The sequence below is a fragment of the Emys orbicularis genome, chromosome 9 (genome assembly GCF_028017835.1).
Source record: "Emys orbicularis isolate rEmyOrb1 chromosome 9, rEmyOrb1.hap1, whole genome shotgun sequence".
Lineage (NCBI taxonomy): Eukaryota > Metazoa > Chordata > Testudines > Emydidae > Emys > Emys orbicularis.
This window is the reverse complement of record NC_088691.1, coordinates 25,445,508-25,459,157: the sequence shown is the minus strand read 5'-3', so window position 1 is coordinate 25,459,157 and position 13,650 is coordinate 25,445,508.

The following is a 13,650-nucleotide window of genomic DNA, read 5'->3' as shown; positions in this document are numbered from 1 at the left end:
ATCCACAGCTCTGCTAATTCACCCTGCCACCGAACTGCAGCATTACTGCTTGCCATCTTGGGATCTTCCCCACAGCTTCACCCACATGCCTCAGTCCCTCTGCACCCCCATACTGACCCCAGAACTGAGCAAATCCGCTACTGCGCTTTTTAGCACAGTTGTTCTGTTCTGCTTCTCTGGCTCTGCTGGACACCCCACCTCTGCTAGTGCCCTTCAGTCCCGACCTATAATGAATCCCTCTGTGCCATCCTCAGATGTCTCTGCCTATCTGGCGGTCGCCGGCGCAACCCATTAGGCGACCTAGGCAGTCGCCTAGGGCGGTACAATTTGGGGGGCGGCGACCGTGGCGGTATTTTGGCGGTGGGACCTTCCGCCTCCTCTGTGGGGGGCGGAATTTCAGGGCGGGACCTTCCGCCGCCTAGGGCGACAGAAAAGCTGGTGCCGCTCCTGCTAATTCCACCAGGTTGTATTAAATTGGGCAGGAGTCCCATGATGTAAAGAAGTGTCCAGAAAGCACTGAGTTGAGATACAGAAAATTTATTTCACTTGTGGCCTTTGATCAGGGATCGGCAACCTTTGGCACACGGCCCATCAGGGAAATCTGCTGATGGGCCGGGACAGTTTGTTTACCTGCAGCGTCTGCAGGTTCGGCCGATCATGGCTCCCACTGGCCGCGGTTCGCCGTTCCAGGCCAATGGGGGCTGCGGGAAATGGCACAGGCCAAGGGATGTGCTGGCCGCTGCTTCCCGCAGCCCCCATTGGCCTGGGACAGTGAACCGCAGCCAGTGGGAGCTGCGATCGGCCGAACCTGCAGACGCTGCAGGTAAACAAACCGGCCTGGTCCGCAGCAGATTTCCCTAACGGGCCGTGTGCCAAAGGTTGCCGATCCCTGCCTTAGATAGTATTTGAACTCGGGTCTTATATTTGGAAGCAGGGGCATAATGATTCTGAGCTGGCACTGTTCTACTTTCCCATTGCAGAGAGGGGTTTTTTCTTTCCTTTGATGCCAAAACCCCAACATCTCTGGAGGCTCCAATACTGCTGATAGAGCACACGATAAAGGAAGGGGTTAGAAAAAAAAGGGTTGTTGAAAGGAGGAACAGAACAGAGAATTAATTCCTGTCACCAGAGATGAGAAAAGGAGACCAAGGAAGAATTTCTGATATATTAGGGTCCCCCCACCTTACCCTGGGCTAAGGAGGGAAACAGCTGGAAAAAGTGAAAGCAGCCAAGTGACCAAGTTGCTTTTTTTTTTTTTAAACTCCTCCATAACACTGGCTGGGATTCTTTTATTAAGCATTTGCCTTGGAGCGTCTTCCAGTTTCATAAGGTAGCTCTTCCCTTAAAGGGATGTACCTAATGCTAGTTTTGATTAAATTAATCACAGAGGGTGGGAGACCCTCTAGGAACAGCTGGAGCCCGGGACTACAAACCTGTTGTGCATATTTTTGAATCCCAGTACAAAAGAGAAGCCTGAACCTGTCGGCTGGGGATATCATGGGAGTGTTACAGCTTTAGTGCCCTGGGTCCAAACAGTCACTGGCAGAGTTACCTGAGGTAAACCACCTGCACCTCCCCACCCAGACCACCCTGCCTGGGCAAGGGCGATATTTTAGCAAGGTTGATATAAACTGAAGAATGTATGGAATGCACATCACAGTGGGTGTGGCACATCCAATGTGCGGCTTACTGAAGAGCTAAGGGAAGAAGCTCTGAATTGCCTGTGTGCAACAGTGTGTGCATTCGTGTGTGTGTGTAGACAGAATAAATGTTTAAGTGCTAGTCCTTCTGACAGGCGCAAACTGGCTAAGGGAAGAAACTGGCTCTTCTTCCCTGGTGTTCTTCCACTGATTTCAATGGTGTTACAACAGTGTTAATGTGGCCAGCTATGTCACCATCTCTCTCTCTTTTACACAGAACTGCTGGAGGGATAGACCAGAATAGGCCTGTGATGTGTTTATATCTTTAGTGCCGGAGAGTTTTTCATTTGTTTCGTTTGGATTATTTTGAGGTCCTGGAGGTTGCATGGCATGTGTTCCTTGGAAAAGAGGGCAAGAACAACATGTGTGTTATGCGCATGTTTACAGCTGAGGGAATCTTAGGGTTAAGGTTAGAGAAGTGCTAGACATTAGTATCTGGGGCAATATTGTTACCAGTGAAGTAGGGTTCAGTTCTCGCCTTCCCCCACCATGGGGACTGTGGGTACCCCAGACACAGCAGTTATGCACTTGGGCTAGCTTTGCCAGTGGAAAGATCCTTTAAGCCTGAAGCGTGTTCCTGGTCCCGCCTGCCAGATCGCAGTGCTTGGACAGCATAGACTCCATTACACCCAGTCTGGGCCCTCCAAGACACAAGCTGAGAACTGCACCTAGAAGTCAGGGGCTGCAGCCGACAGTGTGGGGCAGAGTGAGTCAGCAGGCGGCCCCCAATAGCATTAACTGAGCATGGCCAGCAGAACAGGATTGTGGGGCTGTTGGCAGCAGAAAATGGGACAGGAATGAGAGAGAGGAACTGCACCCTGGCCTCCACCTGTACTCTAATTCCCCCTACTCTGCCTCTCCCCCATGCTGCTCTGGGACCTCCCTCCTAACTGTCCCCTTCTTTGCGCCCCTTCACATCCCTATGTCACCCCTCCCAACATTTCAAATAGCTAAAGTGGGAGGCAGCTCCACTCAGGGTTGGCCTGTCTGCCCCTCCATAGATGGAGACAGAGGGGCAGCTGGGCCAAACTTGATCTGTGCTGTGCACCAGGTTGCAATACCTCAGTTTGGGGACTCTTTCAAATGAGGGGACCAGGCCAAACTGCCCTTCAACCAGGACAGAGCTGGAAAAAACAAGGGAGGTTCTTTAACTAATTGTGCCTTGAAAAAAAAAATCCTACAGAACACAAAGTTCATGTGCTCCAGCACATGGGACCCCCATAACAGGATGAAAGTTTCCCAGTCCCCCAGATGTCAGCTCTGGTTTGGCCTAGGTGTATTGCTGGTGTCTGAGTCTCAGGCGGGTAGAAATCGATCTCTCGGGGATCGAATTATCGCGTCTCGTCGGGACGCGACAATCGATCCCCGAATCGACGCTCTTACTCCACCAGCGGAGGTGGGAGTAAGCGCCGTCGACGGGGAGCCGCGGAGGTCGATTTTGCCGCCGTCCTCACAGCGGGGTAAGTCGGCTCCGATACGTCGAATTCAGCTACGCTATTCGCGTAGCTGAATTTGCGTATCTTAAATCGACCCTCCCCTGTAGTGAAGACCTGCCCTTAGTTAGATTTTATGCTCTTTGGGGCAAGGGCCTTGTCTTGTGTGTGTTTGGAAAGTGCCATGTACGTGGAGATGCTCTACAGCTAATAAAGGGGGAAATGAAGGAACAGAAGGAGAGAGGAAGAGGAGGAAGGAGAGAGTCAGATGTGGCATCGGAGTAAAGTGAATCAGTGAGAAGAGCGGCTGGGGGGAGACAGTGAGGGAGCTGTAATTAGGGCAGGTTTAGTATGCATGAATTTTGCTGGGTTTGCAGCAGGAGGCTCGCCCGGCAGCTGCAGAAATGATTTATTACATGCTTACTACATTTGCCCTGTAGGAAGGTAAATAAAATGTACACACTGTCCCATTTATGCCGACAATCAAGGGGATGTGACCTAATTTCTATTTCACTAAAATGTTTTGCTTCCCAAGATTGGACTCCTGAGAGGTGCCAAACGTCTCAATTTCCCCACCAAAGCCAGAGACAGGCATCCTAGATGCATTTATCTCCCCCACTCTTGTTGTCAGAAAAAACTTTCCAAATGCACATTTAGCATTTAAATCCCCTTGAATTAGGCCCCGCGCTCAGCCTGCTCCTTCAAGCACGGCCCCTCCCGCTCCCCAAGTGCCACTGAACTGTGACAATGCAGAGATTATGTGAGGTAGCAGTCCAGGCACCAGCACCGGAGTGAAAGAAAAGCCACTCGGCACCATCTGCGTGTCGGATTAGACTGACGCTCTTCCTGTCACGGTTAGATGAGAGAGAGACAGACAGCAACACAGAGAGAGCAGCAGCCTCATCCTCCTATTCTTGTGTGCACTCCTCTCTGCTCACCCAGCGGGCCTGGCCTGTGTGTGTGTGTGTAAATGGGTCCCCCATGTCTACCTGGTCCCTGGCTTCCAGTAGGGATAAGAGCCTTCTTCGCCCAACTTGGCTCTGGCTGCTAGGGAGGTACAGGCCGTGGGTGAAGGGAGGAGGGGCATACAGGTCTCTCTCATCCAGCTGCACTTGACCCCTAAGGGGGGAGTACAGGGTTACAGGTCTCCCTCATCCAGCTGACTATTGGAGCCTGGGGGGATTCAGTGCCCTGAGAGGATACAGGACCTGCTTGCTTGTCCATGCATCTTGGGCATTATGGTTGCCACCTCTGAGGTACAAAAAAACAGGGAACATAAGAACATAAGAATGGCCATACTGGGTCAGACCAAAGGTCCATCCAGCCCAGTATCCTGTCTGCTGACAGTGGCCAATGCCAGGTGCCCCAGAGGGAGTGAACCTAACAGGTAATGATCAAGTGATCTCTCTCCTGCCATCCATCTCCACCCTCTGACAAACAGAGGCTAGGGACACCGTTCCTTACCCATCCTGGCTAATAGCCATTAATGGACTTAACCTCCATGAATTTATCTTTCAGGATGATCCCAAGCCCATCCAACTGGAGAGCAGGCGGTGTGATCTGAGCGCCCCTACAGATTTCCCAGGACAGCTATCTCAAAAAAGGGATGATTCTGGCAAAACCAGGACAGGTGGCAACCCTATGGGGCATACAGTCCACTACTAGGGCTAAGCACCAGTCAATCAGGGAACAGAAACAATACCACATGGCTAGACAAGACCACAAATTCTACAATATAATGTATAATTAAATGGGCCCTGGTTAACATTAGAGCTAAAAATGCATTTTTCAGGAGTAAAATTCAAGCACTTGGTGGAAAGCAAGAACCAATGGGCCATCAATACTTTCTTCAAAGCAAAATTAACTTTAGACTTTAAACAACTAATCACATGAAATATTTTCCGCTATTTGCTGGGCTCTGTGTGTTGTTTATATTCTGCTGCAAACATATTGGTGCTCTAAAGAACAGGGCCTTGTGTTTGGAACAGATTGTCTGGAAAGGAGTTAGAAGAGTAACAACTGTATTTGTTAAGAGAGGGTAATTCTGGAGCAGGAGAGATAGAAGCATTCTCAAAGCAGTTCAGGCCAGTTTTCACAGATCTCTTCTCACAAAAGTTTCTCTTTCTCCCCACAGAGTATAGAGTAACAACACATTCAACCGGTTGAACACAGGAGGGAACTATTACATATTCAGAACAAATTTTCATTGGATGATCTGTGATCCTGAGGACAGGACACTGTTACCTAGCAACTGCTGAAAGATGCAGGCTTTACAATTAACCCATTTGTGCTTGATGTCACCTACACCTCAGGCCTATTCTGTCCTCTATTCCCCAGCTCCTAGGAATTGTGCATGTGTCTGGAGAGCAGGAGAGATACTCAGAGCTGGTGTTATTGACTGGCTATTATCTATAGAGCAAACAGCTTAGCGGGCTGCCTGAACCTTTCTCAGCTGGGAGAAGCTCTCCTGTTTTAACAGATGCCAATGAAAATTGGTGCTTGCTCTCTTTTTACTTGGGCTGGCAAACATCATGCCTAGCACTGAGCTACTGGCCTGGGCCAGCCTCACTGTGTTCCCATCACACTCTTGGCTATTTGACAATACCATTAAGGTAGGTTGTTTAGAAGCAGCACAGACTTGGCAAAGAGGATCAGAAGAGGCCAGGCGCAGTCTGCTCCCTAACCTGCAGCTCTGCATGCCCGTGGGTGGTCCTTGTCAACCCATTCCAGCTAATGGATTCGACAGCACGAGCCCACGGCCCAACACAAGTGCCAGGGGATTCTGTTCATCATTTTTATCTTGCATGGTCTCTCACTGGTGGAGAAATTGCTTCAAAGAAACCCAGAGATTCTCCTTGGCTGCGATTCATGCTTTACGACTTCTTTGCACAGAAATCCCCAGAACAGCCATCTATTTTCCGTGGTGCACAGTACAGGGTGTGCATTAGCTCGATAAATTAGTCTCTCTGTCCCTACTGCAGTGTTACAACCTTTGGCAGGGCCCTACAGCGGGGGCAGGGAGCTTAGGAGCAGCTTTCAGACTGGAGTCCCTACAGATTTTTATTGCTAATGTCAAGTCAAAAGGAGGAGTTATCCCACAACTCTGCCCTTTGAAAGTTCTTGCAGCAGAGCTGTTGCTCAAAGTACAAAGAGCTGTGCTCTACAGGAGCTCAAGGAGGACAAAAATATCAGAGAGGCAGGGACTGAAGCAGCCATTAACTATTACTTTCCCCCTCTGTTTTAAAGTGCATGTAGAGCAGGGGAAAGGTTCTGTCTTGATAGCTCTAAAGAATGAAGGCTTCTGTGCACTAGGGCAGTCTGAATCTCCCCAAACACCCCCTCCACCAAGTGTATCTCAGTACTGTCCCCCAGCCTAGGCATTTATAGTGTCCTCATCACTTGGGGACCCGAACAACCTCTGTGGGTGGGAGAGGAGTAACCACTCTGTACAGTCCAGTCAGGCCTTAGCCTCTCTGCTGAGACATGTGTGTGCATGTGGGAGCGATTAGTGCCACGTGTGATGGTGCTTTGATGACATGGATAATTGTCCTTTAGGAACTGGACTGAGACCTAACTAGTTATTTCACAAAGTGGACCAGCCGTGAGATGGCAACGAGCGCTCAGTCCCTAACCAGCTGGTACTGAATTTAAGCTGGTGGCACAGAGGTGAAAATCTTTCCTGCTAGGGTTATAATCATCTCAGTGGTGCTCCACAGTTCTCTCACTCAGGCCTCACCCTTATAACACAAAGGAGCTGGCTGAGCGTAACATCTTCAGCTCCCTGGCCAATGTGGGCAACCCATGTCAATACGCTGCTTGAAGAAGGGCGCTGTGCATGGGAACACTGCATGATTGAAGACAGCATGTGAAGGAGAGTCCCCTACAAAATTGAAACTGCAGGGGGAATTTAGGGGGCAGTGAATCTAATTTCCCAGGTAGGAACTGGGCCAGGATAACCCTAATCTTGGGAAAGGTGCTAGGGGATCTTTAACTGCCAGGAGTAGCCGGGTTCTCAGCTTTCCTTCTCATTAAAGATGGCGCTTCTTATGGCAAAGCACCCCCAATGCTATTTCGGGGCACTGGTTCAGTACTGATGGGGAAAAGTGCCATCTGCTCCCAAGCACACTCCTTGCAGCACCCTCAATTTTCCCCTGAAAGTCTTAGTCCATGTACTAAGTTAACCCCACTCTGCTTAGCCTGTGAGATCTTGTAGGAGCACAGGCTGAGGTGACAGGATGTAGGGGGAGCTCTGTCGGGACATCTGAAAACTAGAAAGTATAAGCTCAGATGCCAACTTGGCACAAATGCCAGGTCCCATGTTCAACCCTGCTGAAACCAGGGGCTGCGAGCTCCTCCTGCCAGCTGCCATTCCCTGCCCCGTCTGGGGCAGGTGGGGATGCTTTAGTGAGCTTCTCTGATACAGTCTCTGGCTCACCCTGGACATTTTCTATTGGGCTGCTATTTTTAGAATCTGGGTGTGAATAGGGGGCGGTGCCTCAGAAGCACCTCACCCTTTGCTGTTTCCAGAGAGGCCAGGGAAATGCTCCCAGAATTCACTTTCCTCCTGCACAAAGCCAGATGCCTCCCTTCCCTGGGATCTGTTGGTTGTTCTGTGGAATTTCTGTGGCCTCCTGCAGTGAACGATGGATCCCAGCCCTGGGTGACAGCCTCAGTCTCTACCCTCTACCATCCCACAGCTGTTTAACAACTAGCCCGAGCCAATATACTTTAATTGCACAGAGTCACCCCCTACTCACTGAACCCAAACCGGGGGGGGGGGGGGGGGAGGGCTGTCATATGGACCCCACTGCAAATGCTTCCATCCCTCAAATGTATCCACCCTTCTCCCCACCTCAGGAGTCACTGGAGAGAGCCTAGTGGGTGAATTCAATGCAAAAGTATTTCATAGGAAGTGTATTAAACAGACTTGCGAGGTCATGGGCAGTGCTGGGACTAGAAACCATGGCTCCTTGCTCCCATTCGTCTGCTCTAACCAGTAGACATACTGTCTGCACAACCTACTGCTGATCTCCTCCCAGCTCTCTTAAACGAGTCCTTGGCAGCCTGAATCTCACAACACTTTATACAGAGAAAGTTACGCAAAACACTTCCACGTTCATCTGCCCTGTGTGCTAGACACCGTATTGCCAGGGATTTGGAGAGACAGGGCTGCTAACCCGGGGAGTCCCTTCGTTTCACACTCAATCTCCGGTGCTGTAGCATGAGGCAATTCCCCCATCACCCCTCACTTTCCATTGTTCATGATACATGTGATGGAGGCGTCTTCCAAGCCTGTATTTTCCAGTGGAATTTGCACGGTCCCCACTTGAGTTAGGCACAATTTTTTTTCCTGCTTTTCATCAAAATTTTTGTTCTGGTGGAAATGTTCTGACAAGCTCCAGACCCATTTGTTGTCTGGTCTGAATGTTGTGAGACCTGGCTAGTCCTGGAATGGAATGCCTTCCCTCTCTCTCTGGTATCCTCAGGGGCGGCTCCAGGCACCAGCGCACCAAGCACGTGCCTGGGGCGGCAAGACATGGGGGGGCGGCCTGCCAGTCACTGTGGGGGCGGCAATCAGGGAGCCTTCGGCGGCATGCCTGCGGGAGGTCCGGCGGAGGTCAGGCATGCCGCTGAATCCACGTTACCAGCCGGACCTCCCACAGGCGCGCCACCGAAAGCCGCCTGACTGCCGTGCTTGGGGCGGCAAAATACATAGAGCAGCCCCTGGGTATCTTGAATGTAATCTCCCTCCCTCCCTCATTCTTTCCCTCCCTGGGATGGAGATGAGGAAGACACACATGCTTTAGCCTTTGCTTTTTCTCTTTCAATTCACTAGACTCTGCAAATCACCCCCTTTTCCTTTGCACTAGCATTTGCCCCAAGAGATTACAGACAAAACCAAATTGCATGACATAAATTATCCCTACTGTCTGAATAAAAGCCTGGGAAAAAAGGCCCTGGCTGGACAGGTACCTGAAGGGCCACTGGAAGAAGCATAAATTCCTCTTCCTTGGGTTTTTATTTTTACATGTCTCATTGCCCTGAAAGGAGCCAGCCCCCTGGCTCTCATCAGCCCCTAGCAACTGGGGTGGGGAGAAGTGGCAGGTTTAGATGCCCCCCAGTGGAGGGAGCCCAGCACTGTGCAAATGCAGAGGGCTGGGATTGCTATATGAATCACAGGGCAGGACTGTCCCCTGCTGTTGGTCTCCAGGACTTTGAGATCCTCAGATGAAAGGTGCTATCAAGGCATAATGTATTATTAAGACTAATCAAAGTATGTTGCAAACTTTAATTAATCATGCCAGGCTCTGAGGTGTAATTTATCCCCATTTGAAAGATTGGGAGACTGAGGAAGAGAGGTGAAGTGAGTGGCCCATGGTCACTTAGTAAGCCTGTTGCAGGACTGGGACAAGAACCCAGGAGTCCAGACTCCAAATTCTATGCTTTAACCACCAAACCTTCCCGCCTCTTATGCTGTGTGTGGGCCCACCCCACATGCAATACAAGGATTCTGTGGGCTTGAGCACGCAGAGCTCTCCTTGAATCCCAACAGTGCCTAGATGACAACAGGAATGGAGTTCTCGGTAGCACCAAATGCACCTGCTCCTAGCTCAGATTCACTGCACAGCTCCTGGGGTCCACTCTGTTGGTGGTTGTGGGGCAGCAAAGGACCCCCGCAGAGACCAGAGAATGTGGCATCAGGAGAAGGAAAAAACGAAGGGGAAAAAATGAAGGCAGCTGGAAGAAATACAGCTCTGGAAGGTCGAAGGGCAGGACCACTCCAGAGCTAAAACTGCCTGACTAAAATTCCGACACATGAGGAGCCTGAATGATAATTAGGGCCAATTTATTCTTCCTGGTCACGGGGTCACTGTGACTTGTCATCATTTTTAGTAGGGTGATAAACTACCTGGAAACCCGAGCTGTCAGGATAACACAGGAAATGTCCCATTAAAGGGGGAGCTTCTGAAGTGAGTGCTGCCACGGTCACTACTATAAAACACCCATGGCCACAGGCCTGCCTAGTCACTGGTGCCAGACAGTGAAGCCTCCCAGGCAGACTTTTGTTACATCAGACTGAGGGAGGGATGGAGCTGCCGGGTAAGCCAATAAACAGTCTATGATTTAAACACAGGCAGTTCTCAGCAGGGCCTTGCAAGGAACAGGAGAGACTAGCTCAGAGCAGTTAAACATGGAGAAGACCTAACTAACCATCCAGCCTGTCTCGCCTCAGTGTAGGACTGCTCCCTACAGTACAGAAAGGTTTTGTCCAGTCTAGTTTTCTATGTCCCAAGTGATGGGGCTCCCAACCATGCCCTTAGGAGGCTGTACCCAAACTAATCTGTCTCTCTGACAGGAAGTTTTCCTTAATATTCAGCATAACCATTCCCCTTCATAATTCCATTCTATCCCACCGAGTCACACACCTCTCCCTGCTTGCAGCCTACACCCTTCAGAGATTTGCAGCCTACTATCAGGTGTCCTGTCCTCCTGTCATTGCTTAGCCAGTTTAGACAGATTTAGCTCTCCATATTTTGATCTTTCCTCCTTTCTATTGCCGTTCACCAAATTCCTTCTAGTTCGTTTGAGTGCCATCACTTCCTTTCCCGTCACATGGGCATGGAGTGTCTTAGGCAGGAGGTTGTTTTGACTGTGCTTTCAGTGGCACATAGGAAATAACCCAGTGTCAGGGCCCAGTGGCGGTTAGGCAGGTGAGCCTGAGAAGGAATCCAGTGAGATTTTGTGTGTGCATGAGGGGTTCCTTTCTGTTACTTTTCTTGATGATCTCATGCCCTTCTTTATGAAGTTGGAGTGTTCACAGCACACCCACTGTCTATCCGTGCAGCTCCCATACATAGTGCAAATAGACTCAGTGACCATCATACAAGGTGTAGAGTGATCTGGGGCTGGTTACACTTTGGATCCATTAGTCCCTCATTTGTAATGAACCTCCCCTTTAAAGAACCCTGCTCACGTGAAATTCCTCTTCAGAGACTGGCACAGTGGCTGGGCACCCAATCTTAGCAGTTCAATGTACAGGGCACTGGGGTGGAGAGGGCCTTAGCCACCCGGATCTGAACACCCGCATTTCAGTCTTCCTACCTAGCTGCATTACCCTGCATTACCTGGGGTTCAGGGCTCTGGGCTTATGGAGGCACATAGCCACCTCTCCCAAGGAAGAATAGCAAGAGCCTAGACACGTAAGCCATCCCTGGCAACAGCTGCACTAGCAAACAGATGTTCCCAGGTTCATTTCTCAGCCCAAGGGAGAGCATCTGTGTGCTGTGCTGAGAGCGAAACCCACGGCTTGGCAGGGGGCACAGTGCAGCATACACCACCGAAAGCCTTCCTGCCCATGGCAGCCCCACCGACACACCGGGCTTAGCCTCATCTCTAAATAAAGACTGAGGGGCAGTTTATAGTGCCCCTGCTCCACCCTCTTTTAGACAACATGCTCTACCTGGCAATCCATGAAGAAAAGTCTGGGCATGCTCAGTTCAGCATTGGTGCTTTTGTCGGGAGCCTAGTTTTGCTCTTATGACTTCCTTGAATGTAAGGTGTGGGCTCATGCTGCAGCAGGGCCAGAACAGCTAACCTCTTCTCAGCTACGTTCAAATGCCCATGTCTGGGACAAGTTGTTCAGCCACGTGCCAGCTAGTACCTAGCACAGAATTGTAGCCTCTTCATAATGACTTTATTGGATCTAAATCCAGATCTGCACTTTGTAGTTTAGGCCCATCTCCGTTATAAACAGATCAGAACTGAAAAGTGATTTGGACCCATGTCAGAAGAATGAAAGGAAGAACATTACCAGGACCCCGAGGTGTGTTAAGAACCTTCTTATACCCACAAGCTCTCTGGCCCATCTGCCATCTTTGCATATAATCAGCTGTGAGTGTTCCTTTAAATAGCTGATGATCAGTGTTATTTCTTGAGCTCTCTTAGCAGTTCTTCTCCTCTGCCAGGGAAGTGAACTTTCTCAGAGACATAAACAAATACAGGTGCTCCATCATCTCCTTGGGATGTACTATATGAGCTTGTGCATGCTCATTGTCTGGTGCTGCAAGGAATGTATCTGGCCTGATCATGTCCCATGATGGTGTTTGTGTGTCTGTGTGTACACATGTGGGCATGTTACTGCACCTTTAATAGGTAGGATTTGGCTCTGAACTGGCTGAGCCTCTTTAGCTCAGCAGAAGGGGTCTGTGGTTTAAAGAGCTGCAGGAGGTTGTAAGTTTCATTCCTGAAGACACCTGCTTGCAGTTAGCTGACACTTTTAGTGTGTGTGTGTGTCTGCTGTGAATTGTTACACCAACAGCTCCCCTACAATTCAAGTGCCCTTAGGCTGTGTGAACATGTAAGAAGTTATTCGTGTACATTTATTCAAATAAGATTCCTGAGGTCACTTTGATGTTACTTGTGATCTTTTAAATTTATTTTCCACAAATGCTCATATGGGGGCATTTTTGTTCAGGAGAAATATTCTCTGAAAGCAAGAGACACGTGCCTTTGTGTGCATGTGGCAGTGAGTTGTATGAGTCCTCATAGAAGGGTTATACCAAAGCTCCCAATGGAAGTAACTTCTTCAAGCATCTCCTCCACAGCTAATAAAAGTTTCATTCATCCAAACTAGGGACAGAAACAAACTCATGTGACTAAGGTGACCAATCACACAGTACCAATAATGAATGATGAGTCATTGAGTGTATACAGCAAATAATCTGCAAGCAGAATTGGACTGAGACAGGGTCCCAGGAAAAAACATTTCAAATCACAAAGAATTTCATTAAAAAATCACAGCTCACAAATGGGAAAAGTGAAATTCATCAGATAAATTATTTGTTCACCCAGGTCCAAGTGAAGAAGCTGAAGTTACTTGTGCGTGCTCCCTCTCTCTCTGAAGTGCAATAGCTAACAGATACCTCAGTCACAGTCCTTAGCTAATCTTTCCTTCAGCGGTATGTTCATGCACATGCTGCTGTCATCCTATAAAAAGGGAGGGGGAGAAATGGGAGCTGCTGTCTGTATGATTGAAAACTAATTCCTTGCATCACTCAAAGCATCCTCCAGGCTCAGGTATGGCTGTTCCTTGCTTGGAGAAAGCCCCATCTCTGCAGTCAGTCGCTGGGTGGTCTGCCTCTTAATTACAGGGTTAATGTGATGTTACTATCAGGAGAAGTTTCTTAACCTGATAATAAGTAGGAAGCAGCTGTAGCTTGGAAAATGTAATAATTGCACAGCGGAGCGATCTAATTATAAGGTGTGTATCAACTGCCTCCATGTTTACTTAGTGGAGCACGACTTCCCTCCAAAGCAGCAGCTACGGCACACTCCATTTCTTGCAAGGGAGAGTAACTGTATGGGGGAAGCCAATTCGTGGTGGGAAGGCAAGTCATGGCTTGTTTCTCTTGGGGCCTACATGCTAGGGCTTGAACTGAGGCTAGAACTGACTTTGTACCCAGGAGAGATTTGTCCTGTGTACACTCCCCTGGCAGCGATACCTCACTATATCATTT